Below are 15874 nucleotides of genomic sequence, written 5' to 3' on the forward strand. Positions count from 1 at the left end.
TCTAACATTTGAGCAAGGCTTTCCACATTTCTAATTATCTGACACTTCAAAATACACAAAAGAAAAAGCCTAAAGTAGAACTCAAAACTTTAAATAAAACAGGAAAATTACAGTTTTGATTTGATAAAACTCCTGGTCCCACTTCAGCCACTCCAGTAGAAACTAAACTTTTTCAGTTCAACTGATTTTTAGACCCCCTCAAACCACTGTGGTAGGCAACAGGTTTGTAAATGAGATTATCTCATTTGCCTGCATGTTAATATGCCATCTACCCACAGAGTTCCTGTTTAAAAGACAGTAATAACAAGCGAAGATGAACTAAAGTCAGTCCATGTGTTGAAACGGGACACAACACTTGAAAGGACACGCATCAGTCCGGACCAGAAGGAGAGAGACAGCAGCAACTGAGCAGAGGAATTATTCCCTTTACTGGTGATAGATTTTAGCTGGTAATGCAAGGAAAATTAAATACCTCACCTCACCCAATACTTCTACTGCATCATGTAGAGGAAGATGAGTAGAAGTTTTATAAACTTTAATCAGTCCTGTAAAGTTTTTTTTTCCCCTTCTTTTTTTTCTGTTTGTGAACGAGCACCATCTCACCACAGAGCAAAGGTGAGATTATCAACTTTACTGTGTAAAATTCACAGTCTACACAGTCTACAACAACTTTTGGTCTTTACCCAGCGCTTGCAAAAATGTCTGCATTAGACAGACACTTTATAATAATATGCACACTTACACCAGCTATTTTTGTCTTGTTTTTTCACAATTATGAGTCTCTTTTTACTGATATCAAACAATTTTCCAAAAAGCAAACTCTTAGACAATTATCAACTTTGATAACTACAGTTAAGTTTTTAAAGAAAATTGTGGTGCATGACAAACACTTCCATGGGTCATTCTTTTCAAATCCCGACATGACTTTGAGGCAGCAAAATCAATCAAGTGTCTACCAATGAAATCACTGCAATTTTCCCCTCAAAAAGCCGCTTGAACTGGGTTGAAGTCTCCTTTTACACTCCATCTCAGACTGGCCTTTTTCCCTGGTAACGCAGCTCTACTTTGAAACGACCAAAGACAAATGCATGGCAGCCCACAAAATCACTACAGTTGTTCCTCATGTCTTACAGAACATCAAACCATCAATAAAACACAGGAGATACATTCCAGCTAGTTGAACAGGACATTTCTGACTTCCCTCACTACATGTGTTCTCTCTCTACCTCTCTCTCTCTCGTTCCATTTCTCTCTCTCTCTCTCTCTCTCTCTCTCTCTCTCTCTCTCTCTCCCAAAACTTTCTCTCTTCCCAGTTCCACCGCAGAGACTTCACATATTGCAGCCATATGAGTAAGCCATGGCTGTCTCCACAGCTCATACAGAGACACACACACACACACACACACACAGAGACAGGAAAAAGTGCTGTGCTCTCTCCCACTCTGTCTCTCACACACGTACAGGAAAGAGTTTTACAAGCAAGAGGTTCTCTTTAGGAAGTCGTCAACTGTTTTGACGTTTAATAGCAGCTACGAACAAGGCTGTAAGATACAATAATATCCAGTGTCTGGAAAGAGGAAATTTTCAAAGTTATAGAGCTACACTGATACATTGCGGGAACAAATTTTAAAAAATACATTTTATGGAGACTTGTTAAAACTGTAAAAGTTTAACAAAGACATATTATAGGCATAATATCTTTGGAAATAAGAACATGTTATTTGGACATACAACTATGCATAGTTAAGGGAAACTATCTGCGAGGCTGGAGTGCGTCGGATCTAACAAAACATTTACGGACATAACAGGACAGCAAAACACTCTGAAAACTATTCCCAAATAAATGAAAAGTTGCCATCTGTTAAAAAGCAGGTGATCCTGATTTACCTACAAAGTACCTTGAGGTGCGATGATCAGTATCAACCTACTCAATCCGCATGATCCACGATTACAAAGGAGTAAAAAAAAGCAATAGAAAAACTTAATTCTATCTATAGGAATTTGTTGAGCTATTGAGAAATATGTCACCATCATGCATGCAAACCTTTGGAAAGCATGTGTTAAAACGCTGTTAGAAAAAGATACACATGGAACCTAAACTGAGACAAATATTAAAAGTGTCTCTAGTAAAACTTCAGTAACTTGATTCAACTTTGACAGCATTTTTGTCACTCTATAAAGTGTTTTCTTTTCAATGAAGTCATAAAAATAACAATTTGTCAAAACCAAATAATCAATCTTACATGAGACGTGCGGCTTACAACCCTGTCTATCCTTCATGTAAAATTCAGTGAAGTTATGTGCTTAAAAAAATACTCCGCGTTTACAACTTCAGGATTAGATTTGTATTAGACTGCTGCCTGTAAAACTGCAAAGTAAACTAAACCTTAAACGTTTCATAAATCTTTTCGTCCATTTGTATTCTCACTCCAGTGATCCCCACAGTTTCATGAATTGAAGAGATGCGTGTTTAAATTTTCCCTGCTGCTCTGACCGAGGACACAAAGCTTGCAGAAGTTGCAAAAAACAGGGAAACACTGGAAGGCAGAACTTAAAGAGTTTCAGATATCAAAATAAAATTCAAGATATAAACTAAGATTTACTTCTTAAAACACCTTTAAAAAGTCTGCACAACAGCTCCTAGTAATTTCTGCCTGACACTATAATGCTGTGACGCTGAAGATGTAGATAGACGTGCTTTATATTTAAAAGACTGCAAAAATAGTTGGCAAATATTTTACAACTACACAAGATTATCCAATGAATACATTAATTAATTAATAAGTGTCAGCTTTTCAAACAGCAGTGAACAAGTGTGGGGGTCATGAAGTCTCGCAGGCCTGTTCTGCTATTAAAAAATTTCTGAGGTTATCTGCTGAATAAAAGTCGGTCCACACATAAGCATTTCTTTTGGGGGCCAGAATTGGAGAACTGTGAAGGACTATGTAAAAAGCTTCCTTGCAGTGTGTGCCTCATTGTACTGGCTTCACATACTCTGCTCTCCCCACAGAGTTGTCATGCCTACCCAGCTCCCTTATCTCAAAGGAACATCACAGTTTCTTACGACAGGAGGAGGGGGGGGGAAACTTTTTCAAAGTAGAGTGGAAATGCTACTCAGGCTTCCCGGCATCACTCGTGAAAAGTTCAACAACAACAACAAATAAATAAGTGAATAAACGCGCGATGTTTGCGCTAATACGTACTTGTTTTTCTTTGAAGTTGATAAGAGAGGATGTTTTGAGATCTTTTACGACAATTCACATCCACCATGCGCTCTCGAGCTTCCTAACAATGAAAGAGGTGCAAAACAGCGCCATATCGGCTGTAAACCACCTAATAAACACAGTGTCTTTGATCCAGAGTTCACTACTTCTCCCACTTTCAGACCCAAATAAACTACGAGCATCTTAACTGTGTTCATCTTTCAGCATAAACCTCTTTCCCTCTCTTGCTATCTCTCCACGACGTGCGTCATTCGGAGCACCAAGAAATCTGAACTTGAGTATCACGTTTGCAAGTCAGAATAGTAAAGTAAAAGTTATCAATGAAAATAACAAAAAAAAGTAACTCGAGCTACACTGTGGCGACAAATTCGCTCCAAGTCGCCGGCTTCTGGCAGCCTCAGTCAGGATGCCACTTATCGTAAATTAGTGTCAAAAAAAGAAAACAAGAAACAAAACTTACAGAAAACACAAACCTACTTGAGGCGACTAAGTCAGTCCACGTCCCCTTGCTGCTGGCTTCAAACTCAGTCTTAAATCAAAGCAGTAGCCGTCCCCAGTAGCCCCCCAATTTGTATTTGTGTAGCGTTTGGGTGTCCTAACCTAAATGTAAATTGCCATGTGAATTCAAAGCGGTGCTGCTCTTTTCCTCCCTCTCATTCAGCAGATCCCTCTTTCCTCACCGACGCTGCTCAGGCCGTTAGTTACATAAGACGCAAACCGACTGCTGCCCGTCGTAAAACTACTAACGGCTAACAGAGCAATATTTTGTCTCTTAAACGCACCATTGATAGCCCGGCTTCCTTTTAAGACGAACAAATTTCATCTTCCCACTTGTCCGAGAGCATGCATTTCGCCATCTACAACTCCAAACCGTGCAGCGCCGATGCGTTTTTTTTTTCTTTTTTGCCGTGTACAATGCCACTGCACCAACTAGTAGAGAGGGCTGTATGCATGGTGTGCATTTGTGTTGCTAGTGTTTCTTTTGGTGCTGCTTACCTGTTGATCAAAATAAGCATTAGCCTCTTTTCTCTCTGTGTGTGTCTCTTTCAGCAGCCTGTTAAGATGGTGGCTGGCTGGCTGGCTGGCTGGTTCGTCTCTTTGAGGGGTTTTTGTTTGTTGATGATGTCGGACGGGGTGACTGTGTCTTGGCTGTCTCTTTTTTCTTTGGTCTGAGAGGGAAAGAGAGATAGTTAAGGCTTCACGGCAAACACATTAAACTAGGCTAATACCGACTGATTAGTGAGTGAGTTTGGCTCTGGAGTTGCAATATTCCGATGTTATAGTATGTTATTCAGCCGCCCAGAGCCCGGATTTGCTGGCCACAGCAAACCAAAGCCGAGCAGCTCGTTATCTGTTATTTTTTGTTCAGACTAGTGTTATCGCTTTGCTGTGACAGGACCTCTCTGCCTGTCTCTCTGTAGGCTGTGGGCATTACGTCAGAGGAGGAAGACACAGCAGCTCTATTAATATCAAGAAGCCACCCGAAGACTGACTCTTAAAGCGACACACACTGTAATCTCACTTATTTACACAGTTAATACTAAACCAAATCAACTGAATTAAAATCAAGAACTCTGACTCTTAAAGTGACATACACGGTCATCTCACTTATTCACACTGTTGATACTAAACAAAATCAGCTACCCTAAAACCACGAACTATGACGCTTAAAGCGACACTTCGCACTTATTTACACAGTTAATACTGCAGCAAAGCAACAACACTAAAATCGAGAACTCTGGCTCTTAAAGTGACACACACTCTCAAATCCCTTATTTGTAGTTAATACTAAACCAAATCAACCGCACTATAAATCTAGAACAGTGACTCTTAAAGTAACACATACTGTAATCTCACTTATTTACAGTTAATACTAAACCAAATCAACTGCACTATAAATCAAGAACAGTGACTCTGAAAAGTGACACACACTGTAATCTCACTTATTTACAAAGTTAGTGCTACAGCAAGAACACTGATTCTTAGGGGGCTTTCATATCAGGGACCCAGCTGAGTACAGTTGACAACAAAGTCCACTTTGTTTAATTGAGTAGAGCTCACATCAGGTGTGAAAACTACTGTACCAAGACATGGAAATGGACTGGACCTTCTTTGTGTTCAGGACAGACTAACACACTAACTAGGTGCATACCATCACCTACTGCTTTGGAGTGTGTTAGATACCTAAAGTGACTCAAACTGTAATCTTACTTATTTACAGTTAATACCAAACCAGGTAAAATACATTAAAATCAAGGAGGAGTCTTAAAATGTAAAAGAAATTATCAGATTTATTTTTAGAATTTTAAAGAGAATTTTAGAATTTACTTTATTTAATGTATAGTTACTAAATTACAGAATAAAAATTAATAGTTGACCCAAGTGATGCAAATTTTAGTCTGACTTAAAGCTGCTGATTAATGGAATTTTCATTGTAATTAAAACATTTTTTTACATTTGGCACTAAAACACACTGTGCCCCCTTTAGGCTTAAAAAGGTAAATACATGCTCTACATTTTATCTCTGTTGCTACAGACTGCACAACTAGTCAAATATTATCCCATTTAATGGATGCAATGACTGCAGGCAGATGTTTAGTGTGGGTGGTCAAATGGGAACCATGCAACATAAAGACAAGATGAATGTTAGTGAAGTAGAAATGTTGTTCTGTGATTTACTATTCATATTCAGTTTTTTTTTATAGTGGTCATAATGCAAAAATAATCAAAGAATAGTTTACAGGAATGTTGTGGGGAAGTGGGTGACATAAATAATGAATATGCCCTTGTTAGCCTGGTATGAAAACCATGCTCTTGGCTAAGTCTCACAGTCCTTCTCCCCACTCCACCATGGGGGAAGGGACTGTGAACTTTTTAGTCTCTCTTTCAAACACTTCTCTTCAAAAGCCAAAGGTAAGAAATTTTTTGCTAACAAAGGCAATACTGCAGCCTCCAGGCATACACACTGCTGGATCCACCACCCCCCCATGAGTGGTGCAGGCTTCGAATGGACTGCAGAGAAAGAGTCACATTGAAGAAATAATCCACCTGCCACCTGCCGCATGTCTCGTACATAAACCTCCCACTGATTTGATTTTGAAATTTCCCATTCCCTTGCTGTCACCCATTATTTTCCCTATTTCTTTAACTCTTTCTACCAAGAAAGAGATTGTGTACCCCTGTCCCATACTTTCCTCTTCTTATTTGCAACTAATAGTCTTGTTGGTAAAGAAAACTATCTTTTGTTTCCTGCACCCAACAACATGGGGTATATAAAGTAATATACAATACAGTGCAACAGTCTTGCTTGAGGTGACACATCCACTGTCTGTCTTGTTTTGTATTGACTTCAGTACTCAACAAACCTTTCTTTTTGTTTCTTGTCTCTGCCATCAGTGCTTGAATTGTTGTTTGAATCCCTCTTTTTCTCTTTCTGATATTGCTCATTGTGGTATCTGAAACATATGTGGATTCTTAATCTGTTTTCAAGGTATATTTGTCAGCAACCATATTAGGAAATTTGTTAAACTTACTTTTCCATCTCTGCTCCTTCTCAACCCTAATCTTCAGTGCTGTACTGATAAGATTTAAGCCTTTCACAACTCATCTCCCCTGGAATGGTAAAAGGGAGAAAACAAATAACATGCATTAGCCCAACTTTCCATTACTTAGCATGGGTTGTAAAATGACCAAAACCCCAAAATGATATATAATAGACTGTGACTACATTTGTCTTTATCATCCATGTAGTGTTTCTGAAAATAATGTACACTGAAATACCAGCACAACTATAAGAACATAAGCCATCCCAATATCAGTACAGTCAATACATGTAGACAGGACCATGTAGTGTGCAACCTTTCCCACAAAGGTTCATCCTGCAAAAACACAATATTACATTTATGACAGATGAATGGCAGACAGAGGAGGAAACAGAGGGATGATGAGTTTTCAATTGTAAGAGTAATAATTTCTCACAAATACAGGGGTGGTAGGTATGGATTGGCTTGCAGAGGGCTGACACTTGACCACAGGAACAACAAAGACACAATAGGAAAAGTGCTAAAGTTTCTAATAGTTGTGCACGATTTGTAGCAAATGAACTAAAACATGCAAAAACACAAGCATGGCTCCTTCAGGCTTAAATGTTGAAATGATGTTCAGCATTCACAGCAGCAATGAAAAAAGTACTGCATATATTTTGCTAATAACAAGGTCAACTGCGAAGAAAATCCTTTGACTCTGCTGTCTGAAGAACAAATAGAGAGTCTTCTGCAGCCTCAGATGAAGGGTGCAGTAAGTTTTTCATCCTTATTGCCAAGTTTTGAATGTAGCTGACCTTAATCAAAGAATACAAAGAGGGCAATGAATAAGTGTGTATATATATAACAACAAACCATATCCCAGTAATCAGCAATATGCATAATCCCTGTGAGAACAAGAGCTTTTGAGTCAGCATATATGGAGAAATGCATTTCTTTATTCTGTAAGCATTAAATACTTTTTGTCTCTTGAGTTTGTACACAAACCTTACACATCCAAAGTGAGTAAGGCTTGAAAACTGTTTTCACAAAAACATGCAACACAGATGTACCAACTGCAAGCAGTGTGTGAAAAAGTCTGTGAAACTTAATTGGTGTTATTTGCAGTATTCAACAGATGCTGAAAAACAAACACAATATGCAAGAAGAAAAATCAAACGAACATTGCCTACTCACCTGCAACTATTGTCTCAAAAATGAATAAAACCTCCTAAAAGTGTGGACTGCCCTGGCAACGTTAAATAATAAAAGAAGAAGCAGACATTATTCATTAAATATCCATCAAATGGCATACACAATTTTTGTATTCTACTGTGTTAAATTATGATTATGTTTCATAGAAATAGGCCAGTAAAGCCTCTGTAAAACTACACTGACACTGACAAACTTCAAGTTTGTTCCCGGGTGTTTAATGTTCCAGTGTGACTGTCCTTTGAAATGTTATACTTAATGCTCCTTTATATCTTTCAGGGGAAAGATATAAAGGGTCGTTATAATTCCCTATAATTTAAATAAGGAGAGACTGAAAGCCATAGAAAAATGAATAGACTGGCGAACAGAACCATAGACTGATACTATACATTACTGTATCAGTAGAAGTCAGCTCTCATGTGTTTAATGACCTGGTATGACCTTCTCTACATTAAATAATAAACATCTCTCAAGCATTTTATACGTAATATATGATGCTTTTTGGTTTTAGTGCCCTACTGTCTTTGTTTCTGTTAACTTTCTGTCCTGTCTCTCTACACTATCTCAATCCAGATTCTGCCTTGCCGTACTTAGTTTCTTACATTTGTTAACTTATTTGTTCTCCCGCTTTCAGTACCAGTTTGACTAGAGTAAGCTTGCTGATTTTTTCCAGTTGGTTAGTGTGGCTCACTGGCAGACGGCTGCCTTGTGGACGGGCACCTACTCAGACAAAGAGGTTCCTTCAGCCACTTTTCTTCTGTGACTGCCTGCTGATTCAGAGTATGTTTTAGAACAGCTTCTTCCATTTTTATTTTGGATGTTTTGGTGCTTTAATTAGATATATTGAGGCATCTAGCCACAGGAAAGACTGAGAGTAACTACGTGATTAGGTTGGACTCAGAATTTGCTTTTACATGGCCAGCACCTTAACCCCACTGAGTCACCAGGACACCCCACCCTACTTTTATATATTTTCCACATTAGATTCATTGTTTGTTGTAAAACATAAAACCAGCTCATATTTCTGTTTGCCAAGGTAACTTCTATTTTATGTTTTCAAAGTACCATAACTTATTCATATCCATGACCTCTGGAATGAAATCTATTGTTTGTTCAAGACATTATTAACTAATTCTAACAGTGGTATTAATCTCTAACCTTGGCAACAGAAAATAGAGAGCTGAATAACCATGGGAAAACATTGAAGTAAAAGTAAAACATCAAGAAATGGACCAATATTTTTGGTGTCCATGGGGTAACACATCGTCCTTCTGTCTTCACACAACAGTGGCAATATGCCTGGTTTAAATGATTGGCATAATGTCCCATTCTCCCGCTACTCTCTCTCTCTCTTTGTGTATTCAAATATTGAAATACTTAAATAACAATTTCTGTATAAATCAATTAGCAGTTAAGTGGCACTGTTGTTTCAAGATAGAAAAATATCATTATACTTACTATAAAGTCCCTCACTGCAGTGAGAAATAGAGGGATTGCAGGGTCCAGCTATCAGCCAAAGCAACCACCAGCCAGACAGCAACTTTTGCAGAGCTTTCCCAAAGCAAGATTCACTTTCATGTTCAGTTCTTGCCAAGTGCTTTATCTGCAAGCTGGGTTGGACCCAGAAGCCATAGAGTTTGGGCAGAAAAAAGATGACTATTCCCTATGGTGGTCCAGCTAAGAGACTGTAGCCAGGATCATGACCACAACCATCACAATCAATGGAAGGAATGAGCCAAAAAAAAGACCCATGGTTACAATTTCTGTGTAATTGTGCCTTATCACCACAGAAAAGAAAGGCATTATGTGTTGAGGGTCTTTCTTTTGGCTCTTTCTTTTCTTCCTACAGGGATGGAATAAGACAGTAAAAGTGTAGAGGAAAACCTGAAATCTTTTATGTCACAGCTGAATTTGCTATAAAGTCAGAAGGATACAGAAGATTACAACTAAGGAGTCTCTCAAACAGAGTTGTCATTGCTGATGTGCTTTGACCTTCTATGGAGGATGCAAGGGGATTTCTATCTTGATGTCAACTGGCCTTCAGTGTAGGAGGCTCTCTGATGAGATTACATCATCTGTGAACATGCAGTCTGAGCTGCAGTAAAGTCAGCCTTTACTAAAAGTGATGGGCGGTAGCTTAGAGAACATCCAGAAGAGTTTTCCCTCAACTTTGAAGTCACTGTGTAGAGTACATCTTAGATGATGTAGCTCCACTGAGAAATTTAGAAGGTCTATTGGTGAAAACATGTTGCTCACTGGGAGTACAGACTGAGATTAAGGTGGCCAGTGATTAGATATCTGCATTGTGGTTACACAGTTTTTTGGAGGATGTGACTATTCACCACAAGATTGAGACATTCATTCTTCGCTGGAAAGTATTCCTAGGAATTACAGTTATACTGGTCAATTTATGTTGCACAATTTAGGTCCAATGCTAATTTGCTGTCAGCATGCCTTTTCTGTAGTTTGGGAAATATCTCTCCAAAGTTTAAGTTTAAATTCTGCCAATATAAGTGCAGAGACATGCAGAAATGAGTCACAAAGCCCTTACAGAACTGCTAGAGGATGATGCTTTACAGCACAGTTACCCTGCCATGTGCTTTCAAGGCAGATCTGGAGCTGCAGAGGAATATCAACTGCTTTCTGAAAGCTTCTCACAGCATCACACATGAGCCCTCCTCCAGTGGAGATGAGAGGAGAGGAAAAACATTTGGATTATATTCCTGGGGTCAGCATAACATTGGAAATGAAAGTGGCCACAAGGGCCAATTCATCCGTGCAGCGGGAGATCCAGCTCCTACAAAATAATTCGGTTGATAGTGAGACCAGTCCCCTGATGGAACTGAACGTCCTCCCTGAGGTTAACATGATGAGTCTGTTCGCTCACACTGTCAGTGACTGTGTGCTGTGAGAGGCTGTTAAAGAGGAAATCACACCTGAGGTAGGTGAAATGTTAGACCATCAGTCTTTTGGGAGGCTTTTCCTTACAAAGGCTTCTATCTATTCACAGTAGTAACAATAAAAACTCTTTTCTTTCAATAATATTTTCTCTTTCTGCAATCTTTTAAGTTCTGTTGTTTAGAACAGTGAACAAACAAGGACGTTATTGCCTCAATGCTCATGGGACACAGATACACAGCATGGCTTACATTATGTGCCTTTGCCTCATTTTGAATCACACCCCAAACAGCCAGTCAAATCAAGAATTTTTGTCTTCCAATAAAGTGGTCAACTACAATAGAGGGAGGTGTAGTAATCAGGAATGGTTCCTTCCAGCATGGGCACGCCCAAGACGTCATTTAAATGATACTCCACCCAAAATGTAGTCAATCTCTTGAGTATCAAACAATCAACTCTTTGTAGACATGAAAGGTGGCCGTAAAAGGCTGTTACTTGCTCTTTTGTGGAGGGTGGCAGCTGCTGACAGCTTAGAATCACATTGGTTATGAAGATAATTAACTGGTGATCCAATTTCACAGAAAAAAAGAAAGTATGAGTATGTTGATAGGAACTTATCAAACCAGTTCTGGATTAAGAACAGCAGTCAAACTGACTTTCTATTGTCACTTATATTTCCAATCTTGTAAGATTATGTTCTCCTTTAAGTTATTGTAACCAACTGAGTCTCAAGTGACCACAGCTAATGTTCCCCCCCAATAATGAAATAAAAACACTTTACCTACATCCTTTTAAGTTTATTGGAGTGACTGGTGAGGTCATGAAGGTGTTTCACTTTATCTTATTATTACTGAAACTTCTGTCTGTATATGGAAGCTATGTGGCTTTAGAATAAGCACACACACTGTGGGGATAGTATTAGCACCATAGGGAGCATCTTATAAAATGGCCTTGGTCATTACAACCATGCAGAGCACTCACATAATCTAATGACTCTCAAGAGATGGTTCCCATGGTGTTGCAAATCCACCACTATGTCAAACAATGCTGCAGATATCTTCCTTTTTTGAAACATAAACCCACAAAATATAGCTGTCCTTTCTCCATTCATCCTGGTTTTGTTTTCTTTACATCATATTGTGTGTGTTAAAATAAGGTTCGTACAGCTCATGTTTTCTTTATATTTAGTATTTGTCACAGAAATATAGACTTTTTTGATGTGTTTCAGCAACAATATTGTTGAATGTCAGACAGAGATCTTCATAATTTGAAGATAGGTGATGCAACACTCTAAAGAAGTTTTCCAATGACTCATATGTTGGAATTACTCATATAAAAAGTCATATATGTCACATATAAATCAGAAACTGTGCTCTACATTTCATGACTATGTAGTTTGTGTGGATATGAATTTCAGTAAAAGTAAATTTCATGATATCAAACTTGCTCTTAACAGATAAAATGTTTTTCATGACATGTAGAACTAAAAAAAATTTAATTTGTAATGTGAAGTTGATTTTCCTTACATGTCCCAGGGGCATGTAGCCGGCTCAGTGTTTTAATGCCATTGTTCTCAATAAAAGCGAAGTGAAGGTGCAAAGAATTTAAAGGCTCTGCAGGAAAACACGAAAAGCAAACAACTCTATGTTTTGCTTTTCCACTTTTCCAAACAGCAGGATTAAGAAGTCAAAGTTGTATATAAACCTGTGCACAGGAAAGCGGTACACCCAAAATCCTCGCTGCACGTGTGATATGTCAATTGCCCTCAAATGTTAAATTTAGTGTGTTATGTGAAGGGTGCTGCTCTCTTTCAAATGTTAATTGTGATGTTTGAAAGTTTAAATGTGTGGAAAAGAAAAACATGGGTCACTATGGTTCACTTGAACACATGGAATCATGATGTTTCGGAAGATAAGTGTAACGCTCCAGCATAACATGTGTCTTATCCAACTTGTAGAAGTACAGTGTGTGTGAGTGAGTAAATATGTGTGTATGTTTGTGTGTGCCTGAAAGACAAACAGCACCACAGCCACAGAACTAGAATAAATAGAGACAACATATTCTGAATTTTCAGATTCATCATATTCTGTCCTGTTTCTCTCTCCCTTTCTCAAACACACAGACACACTCATGTTCTTTTTTTTTTAAAAAAATCTCCATGATAAGATATTGTGTTTGTTTATTTTGTGCATAAAAAGCTCTGAACATAAATATGCCTCAGTATTGTCCTACATAATCTGACAAATTTACGAGTTTAACTTTGGAAAATGTATCATTTTGTTATATTGACCTCAGTATTTTTTTTTAAACAATTACAATTCATGCATGGATAAACTGCAGACATGTATTTAAAATGTTTTTGTTGTACTCAAAATGTAAAACATAACAAACTCTGCTTAATTTCCAGTAGTTGCAGTAGTTGTACAAATCAAATTAACGAGATTTATGTTACCAAAATTTTTACCAAGTTTGTACACATTCTTGTATTCAGCAGCGCAGACCACAGCTTTTGGCTGTTCTCTGACCACAAGACCTGTGGGAGCAACTCGGGTGCAAAGACAGCAACTGGGATGATATTATTTTGGTAGTTTTGTTTTTCTTTTCTTCTTCTTTTTTTTTTTGTCTTGTTTTTTCTGATATATAACAAAACTTCATAGAACTTTTAATGAGTTGGGAAGACATAGATGTTATCTCCAAAGCATGCATTTTAAATTGTTTGCCCTTATGAACTCTGTCTTCTCTTGCATTTAGAGTGAACTTGAGGAAAATGTAGAGAACAAACTTAACTATTTACTGTGTTCCTATATTTTATATTCCTGTATTATGTAGATCAAAGATAATATTTCACTGTAAATCTAGGAAAATACATCATTATTGTTATTATTATTATTATAGCCAGTGTCTGTGTTTGTAATAGAGCCCCTTGGATCCACTGTACTAGTATTTATTAACACATTATGTGTCTAATAAAAAAAAATTCTAAAGGCACTTAGCTTCAAGAGGTTTCAGCTTCAAACTCATCCATCATAAAGAGTCAGATCAAATAAACTCCATCCCACAGAGTATCATAATATCTGAATATCTACTGCTCACCTGCAGTAAAATCAAGAGTTCTGCAATGATATCACTGGAGTTTCTCTCCTTTTCTTTCTCGCATGCCCAGAACATTTTCTATAAAATAAATTTAAACTATGGAGTCACTTTAAGGTTTTAGTAGATTTCACATAAAGAGGCGGAGAGGGGAGCAAATGTGTGAAGGAAAAAAAGAATGACGGAGATGCTGCTGAATAGAAAGCATAACTTGTGAAAAGTAAATCTGGTGTCAGTTTACACGCTGACCGGCTGCTGCTTCGCCCATATGTCAGCGGAACATTTATAGATTTTACGTACACGCTCCTGCTCACAAATCAACAGCCCGTCTCTTGTCTTTTTTCTCTCCCTCTGTCTGCATTTCCCTGTCATGTCTGTCTCTCTCTCCCAAATTTGCTCATTGTGTCCCTCGGCTTTTAGACAGAGAGTAGGCTAGGCAGTGACACACACACACACACGCACACGCACACACACACACACACACACACACACACACACACACACACACAGAGACTGTGTCTGGACTTAGATGAGATTTTAAAATGTTGTTTTGAGACTTTGAGGCTTTTAGTAAAAGTCCAGATATAAATCTATCTTGGTGCCATTGTGACATATGGCTTTAACAAGACAGAGACACACAAGACTGGTTTTGAAATACACAAAGCTTTGTCCTTTGTGCTCTTAAAGCTTATTGATTTGGGATCATCACTATTGAACAGGGGAAAGAAGTAAGAGGGAGATGACTGTTGACAGTTAAGAGGCTTTCTCTCAGAATGTGCCTATTTATGCTTTCTTCCTTCAAATTCATTAGTGTAACACTGTCAGATGACTTGAAGTGTCCTGCACTGGTTGAAATATAATCCTTAGTTCAGATTAGACTAATGCTGATTTTATTTGGCAGTGTGAGGCTGTGTTAAATCTTACAGTTACAGTTAAGTAACCTGGTTTGGGTGGCAGTATCCTCACTATGTTCAGATCTCTCTCTCTCAGAACCACTGTGTTTATGCACAAGTTGGGATTTTCGTCCAGCAAAGCTCCACCTGTGCAAGTCTCTACACTTAAATACACAAAGAATTATCCTTTTAAACATGGATCCTCATGTTACCTGCCTTTGGACACATGTAGGTAACAGAGCTCTGTTAGAATAATCCAGTTAAAATTACAGTAAGATTATTGGAAAAGCAGTTAAGATGCCCGACTGTCAATTTGCATCAGGTTACTCCTTAGAACTTAGGGTTTTTGCTGTTTGTGCCAACGTAGACACACACTAGCTGTATCTAAGGTTTCTTCCATTTTATTTTCTTGTCCAGTGTAAGTATGGCTGTGCTGAGTGTCCCGGACAAGATTAGAGAGAGCAGATCTGTTAGTTTGTTTTGTCCTGTTGCTGTTATTTTTTTCTTACTGTATCTGTTTCTCCATTTCTTTTTGTCTCTGTAAAAAAGACTTGAGAGTTGTGATGAAGCAGTGTATTGTACATATAAATAAACTTCAACTTAATGTCAACAGAAACCATGCTGCTGATCAGCACTGACTTCTGCTGCTACCACTGGGATCTTCACTATTTTCCACTGCATTAGGAGTAACCTCCCGCTCAGTCAGAGAGAGGGAGCTGGCAGCCCCATCTTTTTCAGTCTTTTTTTTTTTCTTTCTTTTTCTGGCAGACTGTTCTCTCCGAGAGCAGGACACCACAGCTGGACTGGAATATTCTGTTTACAGGTTTATTCATGGTGACAGGCAGGCTCAATGGTGGGCTATTAAAGGTGCACGAAACAGCATCATGCCAAATGAAGAGAGTTTTTCCAAAACTCGCTGAGTCCAATTCTGTTCCATAAAGGGCAACCTTCACATAGAAGTCATGGTTACAGTGAATATTAACACATTAACTATCCAATTTTGATTTAATTTCACTTGTCCACAGCCGTGTGAGCC

General features: G+C 38.3%; 1 protein-coding gene across 5 annotated transcripts in view; it reads right to left on the reverse strand.

Annotated features, from left to right (window-relative positions):
• Positions 1-4664, reverse strand: part of trps1 (trichorhinophalangeal syndrome I) — a 108453-nt gene extending 103789 nt beyond the window's left edge. Inside the window, exon 1 of one of the 5 annotated variants that reach the window (XM_051067133.1) lies at positions 4221-4664. The gene's annotated coding sequence lies outside the window, so the exon portion shown is untranslated. Of the gene's footprint in view, positions 1-3684; positions 4162-4220 lie in introns of those variants that run through there. The other 4 variants (XM_051067141.1, XM_051067135.1, XM_018698112.2 and 1 more) reach the window with 4 other exon arrangements.
• Between the last annotated feature and the right edge of the window lie 11210 nt (positions 4665-15874).

This window comes from Lates calcarifer, linkage group LG3, assembly GCF_001640805.2.
Source record: "Lates calcarifer isolate ASB-BC8 linkage group LG3, TLL_Latcal_v3, whole genome shotgun sequence".
Classification (NCBI taxonomy): Eukaryota; Metazoa; Chordata; class Actinopteri; family Centropomidae; genus Lates; species Lates calcarifer.